General features: G+C 42.0%; 1 long non-coding RNA gene across 1 annotated transcript in view; it reads right to left on the reverse strand.

The window, feature by feature from the left end:
* Positions 1–12,289, reverse strand: part of LOC109281167 (uncharacterized) — a 106,902-nt gene that overhangs the window by 84,366 nt on the left and 10,247 nt on the right. Inside the window, exon 2 of the long non-coding RNA XR_002087731.2 lies at positions 1,239–1,450. This is a non-coding gene — a long non-coding RNA (uncharacterized LOC109281167). The remainder of the gene's footprint in view (positions 1–1,238; positions 1,451–12,289) is intronic.

Consider the following 12,289-nt stretch of genomic DNA (forward strand, 5'->3'; position numbering starts at 1 on the left):
GGAATTTCTGGTCAAAATGAAAGACACACACTTTAACAAAGAATAGTCCCTTGATCAGAAGCCTCCGCTGTGTTCAGATCTACACCAATGAATGTTTTGTGATCCATATAACTTGAAACAGCTGCCACAGAGACCTATCTGTGAACAACTGGATAGTTTGCACTGTCACCTGAGAGGTGGGACACTGATGTTCAAGTCCAAGGTCTGAATCAGAGTAGGACTGAACTTTGGCCTTTGTATATTCCAAGAAAGTAATTTAACTGTTGGCTATTTTGGGGTGGGCTATTTCTTTTTCTTGCTTGTGAGAGATAGGAAACCGCTTCCCAATCAAGCCTAATGATCATGAGAATTAGGAGTTACTGTGGTATGTGAAAGAGAGAAAAAACTAGAACAACTTAGCTGTCTGATGCCCTAGGTCAGGCAAAATGCCCTTTATATTAACGTACATTTCACATAAGAACAGATTTCAAAAATTCAGTTTTTATATATGGACTACTCCATCATAGTAGTATCTGAGCTGAACTAACTTAACTGTCATACTAGGTTTAATAAACTTATATAGAGGAGTGCAAAGAATGCCACAAATGAAACTGCGTCATATTTAATTTCCTCCTTTAAATGGTTAAGGAGCAAATTAAGAGAAGAGAAAATAACCTCACCTCTGAGATAACCTAGGTTTTGTTGGTTTAAGGCAGAACCTTAACATCTTAATGTATTTTTTGTATGCAATAAAATTGTATTTTGTCTATGTAAACATATTCCCTCCTTTATATGTTCCTAAACCTGACTTTATCAGCAAGGTTTTTATATTGTTTACTTTTTTGTGAGGGAATATTACTGCTGGTATGAGTTGATAACACAATCAATTCCTGAAAGGAAATTATCCCATGAAGACAAAAAAAGTATTAAATCATCAGAAAGATCATAATACTGTTTTTTAAAGAGCAAATATACCACATAGGTTATACTTTAGTTTACTTGCAAGGGATTGCCAAGTCTTGGTGGCATTTAAAGGGATTCTTTCTTTAATCCAAATGAGCAATAAACCAGTGATGCCATTTCCATAGTGTAATGTCTCTAGTTGGGGATTACTGGTAGCTGTTTATCTATGTGAACTCTCCAGGTTATCAACTTCAGCTTTTACAGAGCAGGGGTTAATGACAGAGGTAGTATCTTAAGGAAGTCTAAGCTTCTAAGAATGTAGCTTCCATCCTCTAGTGTAACATACTACACATTACCTTAGACTCCATCTAGACAAGACTATAGCAGACACCAAAGGAAACAGGTGTGTCCACAGGTGCCTTATGCCAGCTGCCAGATGTCAGCAGAAGTCACACTCCCCTCAGCAGAGGTAGAGTAACTCTACTGCCACAAAGGAGGGTTCTGCGATTCCAGAGATGCTTTGGGTGCGGACACAGTCATGGTGCTGCTGGTTGAACTAGAGTTCTGCCTGCAAAAAGTTTAGAAGAAACTGGACTTATTTTAGAGCTCAATTCTCTCCCCTGTTATATGCTAACTACCGTAATTCAAATAATAGACAATTCTTAGAGTCAGTGGTGATAAAATCAATGGAAGTAGCACATCTCACACAGTTTAACCCCCTACTTACATATTACCTATGAATTTGGTCATGTAAATCTGAGCATAAGTGAGCATAGACTAATTTACTGAACCATTAGATAGTCCTGTCAGACACTAATACTATCTGACAGTGGAGTAAATTACTGCATTTAAATGCACATATAGACAGTGACGTTTGAATTAGTTTACTCCAGCTCAAATTATGACGGAGTTTATTCAATCACATTAATTGCATGTGCAGACATGCCCAATCTGTAGTAGAAAATGCACTGGCTTAACAAAAATTATTTAATAATCAATCTAGTTACACTAGAGTGGGCAAGTCTACATGAGATGACCACTGTGCAGTTGTTACCAAGTGAATAACCAAGTACTAAATGACTGCACAGCAACCAGCATTAATGCACAGTAGCATTCTGGCACTGTTGCCTAGTGATGCTTACTGCACAGTAGTTCGTTACTACTGAACAGTAGCTTGTTACTATTGCACAGTAGCATTGCATCATGGTTCGTGCCCAGTGATGCTACTGTACAGTGCACAGTAAGCATCTCATGTAGACGCAGCCAATATATCTGCAACGTAGAATCATTTCAACATTGTTTAGATAGCTTTAGTTTGCAGGATTACATTTAGATTATATTTCCATTCCATTATCTCACAGAACAGGGACCTGAGATAGGCCCTACATGCTTTAATTATCTCAGTATGAATGTATAATGATGATGATAGCATCAACAACACTTATACTTAGTAGTAGTAGTCATAGTATTAGTATTATTATTATCAGTAGTAGCAGTAGTAGTATTGTTGCTCGTCTTCTTACTAGTATTTCTACTGTGTAATTTTTGCAGTGCTTATAGCATAGCTACATTATTCAAAAAAACTTCTCAATTGATACATCAGTCCCTTTAATCTCTCCTTTTTCAAAGGGATCAAAAGGCACCTAAAATACTTTGTATTAAAACCAGGCAAGAATTTTCCATGAGTTGATATTCTACAGAAAATGCAACTTCTGCCAAATTGAATTTTTTGCCACAACTTTTAGATTTTGACTTTTTTACTTTCTCCATTCTATTAGGAAAATACAAACAATTTTTTTATTTCAGGTTGGGTCAACCTGAATCTAAATATCTGGTTTGTCTAACTGAATTGAATTGAAGCCTCATAAATTTATGAACAAGATTATATAAAGTGATTGCTTGCAACAGTAAGAGACCAGATTCATAGAAACAGGAAATCTCTTCCAGTCCCATGTTTTGTTTCAAGTCATTTTTTTAATTAATTTCTATCTTTCTGAACTGTGGTAATCATTTAGATAAGTTATAGTTTGTGCCTCATTGTCTCCTGCGTTCCAAAATCTCTGGGTAGACTATACAGGGTTGCCAATCCAAGAATTTTCTTTTTACTGAAAATCTGCAAACTTTTTACTAACAACCAAACATTTTTACTGATATATGTTTTACATAATGCAAATGTAACTCTTCTGCCAGGCTGTGCCCTGTAACTAGGCCCCATTTAGTAGAGATGAATTCAAATTTAGTTTTTAAAGAAGTGTCAATCTGTAAAAAGGCTGCAGTAAACTAAAATCTTGCGCTGACAATCCAGTTTACACCCTAGTGACCCCCACTGCACCCTGCATCATGCTGCTATCCACAGCCTACCTCCAAACCTTACCCCCAAAGAAGCTTACCTGTTATCTAGCAATGTTATAGGCAGCTGAAAAAATTGGCAGCAGTAGCACATGGCTTGAGGGAGGAGTCTACAAAGCCCTGTGAAGAGCTCCCTCCCAGGTGCTGCAGTTCAGCTTAGGCACCAGGGGGCAATGCTGTGCTTCATTTGTGCTTCCACACTGTGTCCAGCTGCTGTCCCACCACAGATCTTCAATCAGCTCTGGCTGCTTAAAATTTTTACAGACAGCCCAAAGTTTATATAGATTTATGCCATTTTTAGCCTGATTTTTTTACTGACTATCTGTAAATTTACAGACAATTGGCAACTCTGGGTCTACAACTTCATGATGCACTACAATTGCCTTCTGATTGAACATGAAAGTTATGTGATCACAAGGCATTCAAGGGACATTTAATCCATCTTGTAAGTAAACACAGAGAAAAAATGGGATATAGGGTACTCAAACGACCACTTCCAAGAAACAGTGTAGCAGCTCAGTGGAACACAGATTAAAGTCATACCAAAACAAATAAGACAGTTTTACATTTTTCTATTTTAAATTTTGTCCCAATTTAGGAGAAAGGGAGAATTTCAAAATATTTGCATTTCTAGAGAATAGAAATTCTGATCTCTGATGACAGGTCTATCTGTCATGTAACAAGTACACATGCAGATTCAACGTTCCTTCCCCCAAAAGTCAATAAGCAGGTCAATAAGTAAAAGCTAAATACAACCAACTACTGAGCATGGAAAGTGCTATAAATGGAATCACACAGAGGACTTTTTAAGCATGATTTTAAAAAAAAAGAACAAAAATGGGAGCAAGGTTTATAATATCCACAGGAGTAACTCTGATAACAAATCATAAAGTAGCATTTCTGCCTCTTTGGCAGCTTTCCTACTCTGAACTACTTCTGAAAATTACTTCTAATTTTGGTTGACCTTGATTTCTGAGTACCCAAATTCTGTACCTTTAGGCCAGAGATGCTGTATGGCCTCTGATACCATTGACATCAACAGGATTTTTGTTTGTCTAGTTTTGAAAATCCACCCCATGTTTGCCAAAATTAGACTCTATCTTTAACATTTGGGTACTGGTGACATTTTAGCTGAAATGCTCCAAACAAAGGTTCTGCTTTTCTGCTAACATTTCTAGAGATCTCACACTTACATGTTGTTAGGTACAGTGATGATAAGTGACATACAGATATGCATATACAGGCTTGATTAGCCAGAGATTACAGTAATTTGTCCGCTGCTAACTCATAATCTTATATGTAATGTAACAGGTAACATACTCCAAAGTATCTCTCAGTTGCACCTAAATAGTCCCAGGGAATCAAAAGAGTTTAGAACTTCATGAACCATAGCATTCTTCAAAATAATGCCAATGACAGACTAAACACACTCCTGTCTTGGGATTTTTGGAACAGGCTACTATCATTTTGCTATTTTGCCACTGACTTAATTAAATATATACTATATTTGCTCAAGTCCAGAATGAAGGTCTTTATTTTCCCCCATTCAATCTGGGGGAAAGAAATGTTTTATCTTAGATTAGAGTTCCAGCCTGGAGCTGCTACGTATCCAGCCCTGATCCAGGCCCAGGCTGAGGGACAGAGCTGCAGCTGCCACTAGCCCCTTGCCAGGGCTGGAGCTGGGGCTCAGGCTGTCACCACTGCTACTACCTAGCTGGGGCCAGCATGGCTTAAGATGACTTGTGTACCGGTGAGGAAGATACATGGCAGAGGGAAGTGGAGCATATGCGGGGAGAAGGCACTGGTAGGTGCAGCCACTTGGGAGGAAAATGGCAGGGTGTCAGATGGGGGGGTGGGGAAAGGCTGCTTGCCCCCTGTCACTACTTTCCCCAACACAGTGGTGAGGACAACAAATTTAAGATGGACCTCCAGTAATTAGTGTCTATAAATGGAAAATTATAACAAACATAATTTTTCTTTTATAGAATCTAATTATTAGGGGGGTCATCTTAAATTTAAAATCATGGTCTTAGATTCAGGTAAAAATGATAAGTTCCAAAGGTAGTGATAAAATCTCCAGGTGACTATTTAAGGCAGGTATGTAGCCCATTTGTGCTGCTAGACCTGTGGAAAACTTGACTTGGGTGGAGTTGTGCAGATTTGCACCAGCTGAAGCTCTTGCTCCATATTTAGGTACCTACCTAATTCAGGGCAGCTGCCTCCCAATTTCACTGTCCTGGCACCATTTCATGGTGGAGCTCAGCAAACCCTCATGCCTCTGATTGGCCGAGGGGCACTGAAAGTCCCACCCCTCCCTGAAGATTGACAGATGGCCCTAAACTGGGGCTTGCTTATTAACGGGGCAATTAATGGTTTCCCAAGGCTTTATCAGGGGTTTAAGCCTATGGAAGCCATTAAATGTCATGTTATTAAGTAGGTTAGGATGCAGTTAATGGCTTTCCTGGGTTTGATCAGGGGATCAAGCCCAAGGAAGCCATTAACTGGGTCCTAGACTGCTTGATGACGAGTCAATTAATGCCTTCCCTGGCCTTGATCAGGGGATTGCCATGTTAGCCAGCAGTCTAGAATGTGTTTAATGGCTTTCCCAGGCTTGATCCCTGATCAAGCCTGGGAAAGCCATTAATTGCCACGTTAGCAAGCAGTCTAGGAAGCGCTTAATGGCTTTCCACGGCAGGAAAGCTCATAGAAGCCATTAATTGCTGCATTATTATTAAGCAGTCTAAGCACCTAATTAATATGTAAAGTAAAATATCCTATTAAAATAAATCAATGGAGACCATGAATTGCAAGTAATACCAACCTATATACACTTTATTAAATAATACCATCTAAGCACTTAAATCAAACTCTAAACTGAAATAGTTTATGAAAACAAAGCTGTACTGTGCACATGAATTGTAACTAATACCAACTATATACACTATGTTAAAGGACATTATAAAAAGGACTTTCCCGAAACTGAACATTAACCTTAGGACAGGCAGTTAAGGCTATGTATTAAATGCAAACATGGTGCACCCAGACACAGTGGCTGGAGGCATTCTCTTCCTCTGTGGGGTGAATACACTGAGATTGCATGCTCAGCATCCACCTAGTTCATTGGAATGATGAGGTAGCATCCTGCCAGGGCATAAAACTGGAAACCAGTCCCAGAGTCTCAGAACACAGGCACGGACACAGACATCTGGCACTCTTTCACAAAGTTCATGTAGGCAGCATGTTCATTGTCATGCTCTTTATCCCATCATGGGATTGCTTTCAGCAACTGAGGGTCACAACTCAGCCGAGACACCTGGTTTGGGTCCAAAATGTGAACAGAACTAAGGAAGGGGACAGCCAGCTATCTGAACCATGGTGGCAGTGATGGGTCATATCTGTAGTAATGGTTCAATTTCACAGCTATTGCCTAGAAGAACTCCCTACTGTGCTGGTTTTCATGAAGGCAACCTGACAGTTCTTGTGATGCTCTGTCTTTGACTCAGCTTATCAAGTCCATCACCTTGTTGTGTCTGTGGTGAATCACTGCCTCCCAGGCTTCAAACCAGGTCAAGAGCTCTGGGTGGCATTGTCAGCCACAAATGTCACCTCACTCCAAGAGACTGCGAAGCTTGAGCATGCACTGTGTGCTGAGTGTGATTTCCAGGGCATTTTTACACTTTCTCCAAAGGTGGGGAGGGTGGTGTTCTAATTAAAGTGCCTGCAGTGTCTTGTGTATCGGCATCTCCATGCTTCAAAATGATAGCAGGGGCTCTTTAACTACAGCTAATCAAACAAGCTTTAGTTAAAGTATCCCCACCACCATTTTGAAATGTGGGGACACTGACACACAAGATGCAGAGGCTGCTGGAGCATGCTAATTAGTCTGTTCCAACACACGTAATTACAAGTGCATTGGAGCAGCCTCCCTGCACCCTCACTCACAATCTGCTGATAGTGCTGCCTGTGCTTGGTGTGGTAACAGACTGTGCTGAACCAGGAATTCCACTGTGTGAGCACAGACTCTGGTGGCGGCAGCACAGTGGCACATGAGTCCCCATTTTGACTGGTGATGGCCCACCTGAACCAGACCTTATGACCTGGACAGTGTTTGAAGGCTTTCTTGAAAAAAGACACCAGGCTATCCATCTCAAAAAACTGTGCACACCAAATGTTACTTACTAGGGACAGAATGTGTGCATTGCAAGTGACATGAACAGCACTGGGCAGCATTCCTTGGGGCACATAGGAGAAAGCCTTGCACACAGAATCATAGAATCACAGAATCATAGAAAATTGGGGTTGGAAGTGACCTCAGGGGGTCATCTAGTCTAACCCCCTGCTCAAAGCAGGACCAACAAATCAGTCCACCCAGGACTTAAAAACCTCCAAGGATAGAGATTCCACAGCCTCTCTAGGTAACCCGTTCCAGTGATTCATAACCCTCCTAGTGAGAAAGTTTTCCTCAATATCCAACCAAAATCTTCCATGCTGCAACTTGAGACCATTGCTCCTTGTTTTGTCATCTGCCACCACTGAGAACAGTCTAGCTCCATTCTCTTTGTAACCACTCTTCAGGTGAAGGCTGTTATTAAATCCTCTCTGTCGTCTCTTCTCCAGACTAGATGAGCCCAGTCTCTCCTCAGAAGTCATGTGCCCCAGCCCTCTAACCATTTTCATTGCCCTCCACTGGATTCTCTCCAACTTGTCCACATCTTTTCTACAGTGGGGGGCCCCAAAACTGGACCTAGTACTCCAGATGTGGCCTCTACAGTGCAGAATAGAAGTGAATAATTACTTCCCTCGATCTGCTGGCAATGGTCCTGCTAATGCAGCCCAGTATGCTGTTAGCCTTCTTCACAACAAGGCTTATTGTTCACTGTAACCCCCCAGGCCCTTTTCTGCAGAGCTGCTGCTTAGCCAGTCAGTCGTCAGGCTGTAGCGGTATCTAGGACTTTTTCATCCTAAGTGCAGGACTTTGCACTTGTCCTTGTTGAACCTCATGAGATGTCTTTTGGCTCAATCTTCCAATTTATCTAGGTCACTCTGAATCCTAGCCCTACCCTCCAGAGTGTCTACTATACCCCACAGCTTATCCATGTTATCCGTGAACTTGCTGAGGATGCAATCGATCCCATCTTCCAGATCATTTATGAAGATACTGAACAAAACCAGCCACAGGACTGATCTCTGGGGCACTCCACTTGATACCAGCTGCCAGCTAGACATTGAGCCATTTATTACTACCTGTTGAGCCTGCCATTCCAGCCAGCTTTCTATTCACCTTATAGTCCATTCATCCAACCCATACTTCCTCAGCTTGCTTGCAAGAATACTGTGGGAGATTGTATCAAAAGCCTTGCTGAAGTCAAGGTATATTATGTCTACTGCTTTCCTTCATCCACAGAGCCAGTTATCTCATCACAGAAGGTATTCAGGTTGATCAGGCATGACTTGCCCTTGGTGAATCCATGCTGACTGTTCCTAATCACCTTCTCCAAGTACTTAGAAATGGATTCTTTGAGGACTTGCTCCATGATGCATGACGAATAGGTCCAAGGAGGTGATACTTCCCCTCTATAAGGCACTGGTCAGACCACAGTTGGAGTACTGCGTGCAATTCTGGGCGCCACACTTCAAGAAGGATGCAGATAACCTGGAGAGGGTCCAGAGAAGGGCAACTCGTATGGTCAAGGGCCTGCAGACCAAGCCCTACAAGGAGAGACTAGAGAAACTGGATCTTTTCAGCCTCCGCAAGAGAAGGTTGAGAGGCGACCTTGTGGCTGCCTTTAAGTTCATCACGGGGGCACAGAAGGGAATTGGTGAGTATTTATTCACCAAGGCGCCCCCGGGGGTTACAAGAAACAATGGCCACAAGCTAGCAGAGAGCAGATTTAGATTGGACATTAGGAAGAACTTCTTCACAGTTAGAGTGGCCAAGGTCTGGAACGGGCTCCCAAGGGAGGTGGTGCTCTCCCCTACCCTGGGGGTCTTCAAGAGGAGGTTAGATGAGTATCTAGCTGGGGTCATCTAGACCCAGCACTCTTTCCTGCTTATGCAGGGGGTCGGACTCGATGATCTATTGAGGTCCCTTCCGACCCTAACATCTATGAATCTATGAATCTATGATTTTTCCAGGGACTGAGGTGAGGCTGACTGGTCTGTAGTTCCCTGTATCCTCCTTCTTCCCTTTCTTAAAGATGGGCACTATGGGAAATTACAGCATGTCAGACCTGACTCAATCAACTACTACTGAAGTGTAGTAGTTACTGCACTCCAACACACTCCAGCGTCATGTGTAACAGCAGCCCTGTGCTGAAAAACAGTGGCGGGGCACTTTAATGAAAACTGCCATTTTTCAGCACGGGGAAGCTGATACATGTGATGCTCTGGGCGCTTTAATTGGAGTGGCTCTCGGAGATGCACTAATTAAAGCACCCCCACACACACTCCTCCTCCCGCTCCCAGAGCACATGTATAAATGCCTTGTATTTGCCCTTTTCCAATTGTCCGGGACCTCCCTACATATATATGGCATTATCAGACAAGAATGCTGAGATCTTGTTGAAGTCTTCACCACAGCTGACAATTACCTTCATGATTGCTTGGGATAAGGTGAAAAAATTGACAGAGAGGAGGTGGACTGGCTTAGTTTGAAACACAGGCGGGCCCCAGTCAGTCCAGCTCCCTGGTATAAATAAAATGTGCATCACATAGTTGTCCTAAGGGTCGGTAGTTTCATTAGCCGTAATGGAAAAGGAATGATACTATGCCTAGGCAGCCTTTGTGGACTCTACATGTGAAGAATTCACTGCAGGGAGATAGTCCGATGAAGCTTGTTGGCACACAGAAAACTGCCAACAGCGGGCAGATTTTATTTCAGGTAGTCCTTTAACTTGGGGTTATCAAGTTTCTCCAGCAGGATGTTGGCTGTCACAAAAGCCTCCACAGGGGAAAATGCTGACTCTTATTTTGTCAAGTTGCTTTCATGGTTCATTTAAATAGGGAGGACATGGTTTCTTGCTTCCTGATCTGACCCTCAGCCCATGCAGCAGTCTTTCTTTCACACGTGCCTTGGACTCCAAGTGACAATCGACGATGGTTTTCCTGGACACATCCAGTTACATTGCAGGAAGTACACAAGAGTCTGCCTCCATCTATGTGCAGGGTCCCTACAGGATACTGTCTTGTATGGTCCATAGCAGAAACGTATTTGATGGTCTTGGAAGTCTTCTTGGTGATCATGTCTGCGCTTTCTTTCTCAGACAGAAGCAAGCAGGCATGCTGCAGGGGCATGCCTGCAGGCATTTTAAAACTGAGTGCCAAAACCCGCCCCCAGCTTCCCTGGCTGGCCCCTGACTGGCTCCTGGACTGAGCCTATGTCAGGGGCTTAGCCTCTCATTTGCTCCTTCTCCCCCCCTCTCCTCCCCTCTACTTCCCCCCATGCTCCAGGACACCAGGGCTTCCTGCTGTTTTCTGTTTTCAGCTGCCTTTTTTTCCCCCACTCATGCACTAGCTGTTTCCTGCTTTTTCGCGGTTTTCCTGCACTTTTTCTCAGGGAACAGGCTTTTTCATGGGGGACCTACTGATTTCACAGCTTCTATGAAAATCACAAAATGGCAATTTTGGTAGGTGCCTAGACATATTATCTTAGACTCCTACACTTCTAATTCCTATTTCATAAATAATGTCATTTTGATGTCATCATAGTATCTACGCTCTGTTACAAGCAGCAGTTTCTTTGTAAGAAAGGAGCCTTTTTTCTCTTGTCTTCTTTTCCCATTAAGTTACTGATTTGGGGGTGGGATCTAGGGCTGTTTCTCTAAGGACTGTCTTTATTTCAACTTGTTCTTGGACTGAGCTCTTTATGAGGGATAATATGTGGTTTTCCATTTTGAAAAAGAGGAGTTTTGTGACCCATTTCAAAAAAAAAAACAGTTACATTTGTTAGTAGTGCATTCCACACTTTTATGACTAAGCCCGTGGCACATGTCTGTGTAACTGGTACATAACATGATGCTAAACCAGCCTACATAAATAAATTGCAACATATTATTGCTTTTAATCACTAATAAAACATGTACATGCACCTTGAGTGTTTTTAATTATGTGTTTATTATTAAAGTAGGTTTTCTCTACTCTTCCTATAAAGTTTTAATGTAAGAAAGAATTTGTGAATCTAAATTTAAGCTTAATTGTATTACTCAAGACATTTTTGCATCTGGCAAATTGCTGTGAATATTCATTACAAACCTACTTGATGTTCATGGCAGTAATTGAACACTTGAAGTAACAGAAAGGCCCCTTTTAAGAGATTGAAAACAGAAAAAAAAATGTTGATTATAAGTGTGGTCTCCTGCAAGAGGAAACTAACTGGTTAACTTCAAAGATATTTCTCCCTGATCCTTTCTCATACAGGAGAGGAATAATTTCATTGAGTTGGTTAATAAACCAGTGGAAACACTTTAGGACCTGCAGGAGTTTGCAGGAGGACAAGACATTTTTGTGGGGAATCCATGCTGACTCTTTGCCCCTGGAGTATCTTCACTCCAAGTTCACTACAACTTTGTTTTCAGTAAAGCAGTGATTGCCAAGAGGGCTCCTACTCCACTATGAGAGTGCATTTCACCATGCCTGCATTAGTATTAAGCTATCTAACTTGGGTACTGGTAGCACTTTAACCACAGTATCATGTAGCTCAGTGGGGCTAATTTACTCTGATTCTTAAGCACATTTTACAGCCTACCTTGGGTTTCCTACTGACCACACTGGTGAACAGAGCTAGCTCATCTCAGAAAGGGCAATAAAGAACTCTAGTCTAGGAGGTGGTCCAGAGAGCATGTTTCTTTCCATATTTCAGAGAGGTCCAGGAATGACTGTGAATGGTGAGTTTCCCACCCAGTGTCTTTCCACTGGGACACAATAGGTTCTTACCACCCTGATGCAAGGCTGGCTTGGGAATTATAAGTGAAACTTAAGTACAGGTAATTGCTAATTCACAGATGTATTTGAAGGCTATGACCCTGAAGTTTGTAGTAGCAGGTTAAAATCCTCAGATGAA

This window comes from Alligator mississippiensis, chromosome 2 (assembly GCF_030867095.1).
Source record: "Alligator mississippiensis isolate rAllMis1 chromosome 2, rAllMis1, whole genome shotgun sequence".
NCBI lineage: Eukaryota > Metazoa > Chordata > Crocodylia > Alligatoridae > Alligator > Alligator mississippiensis.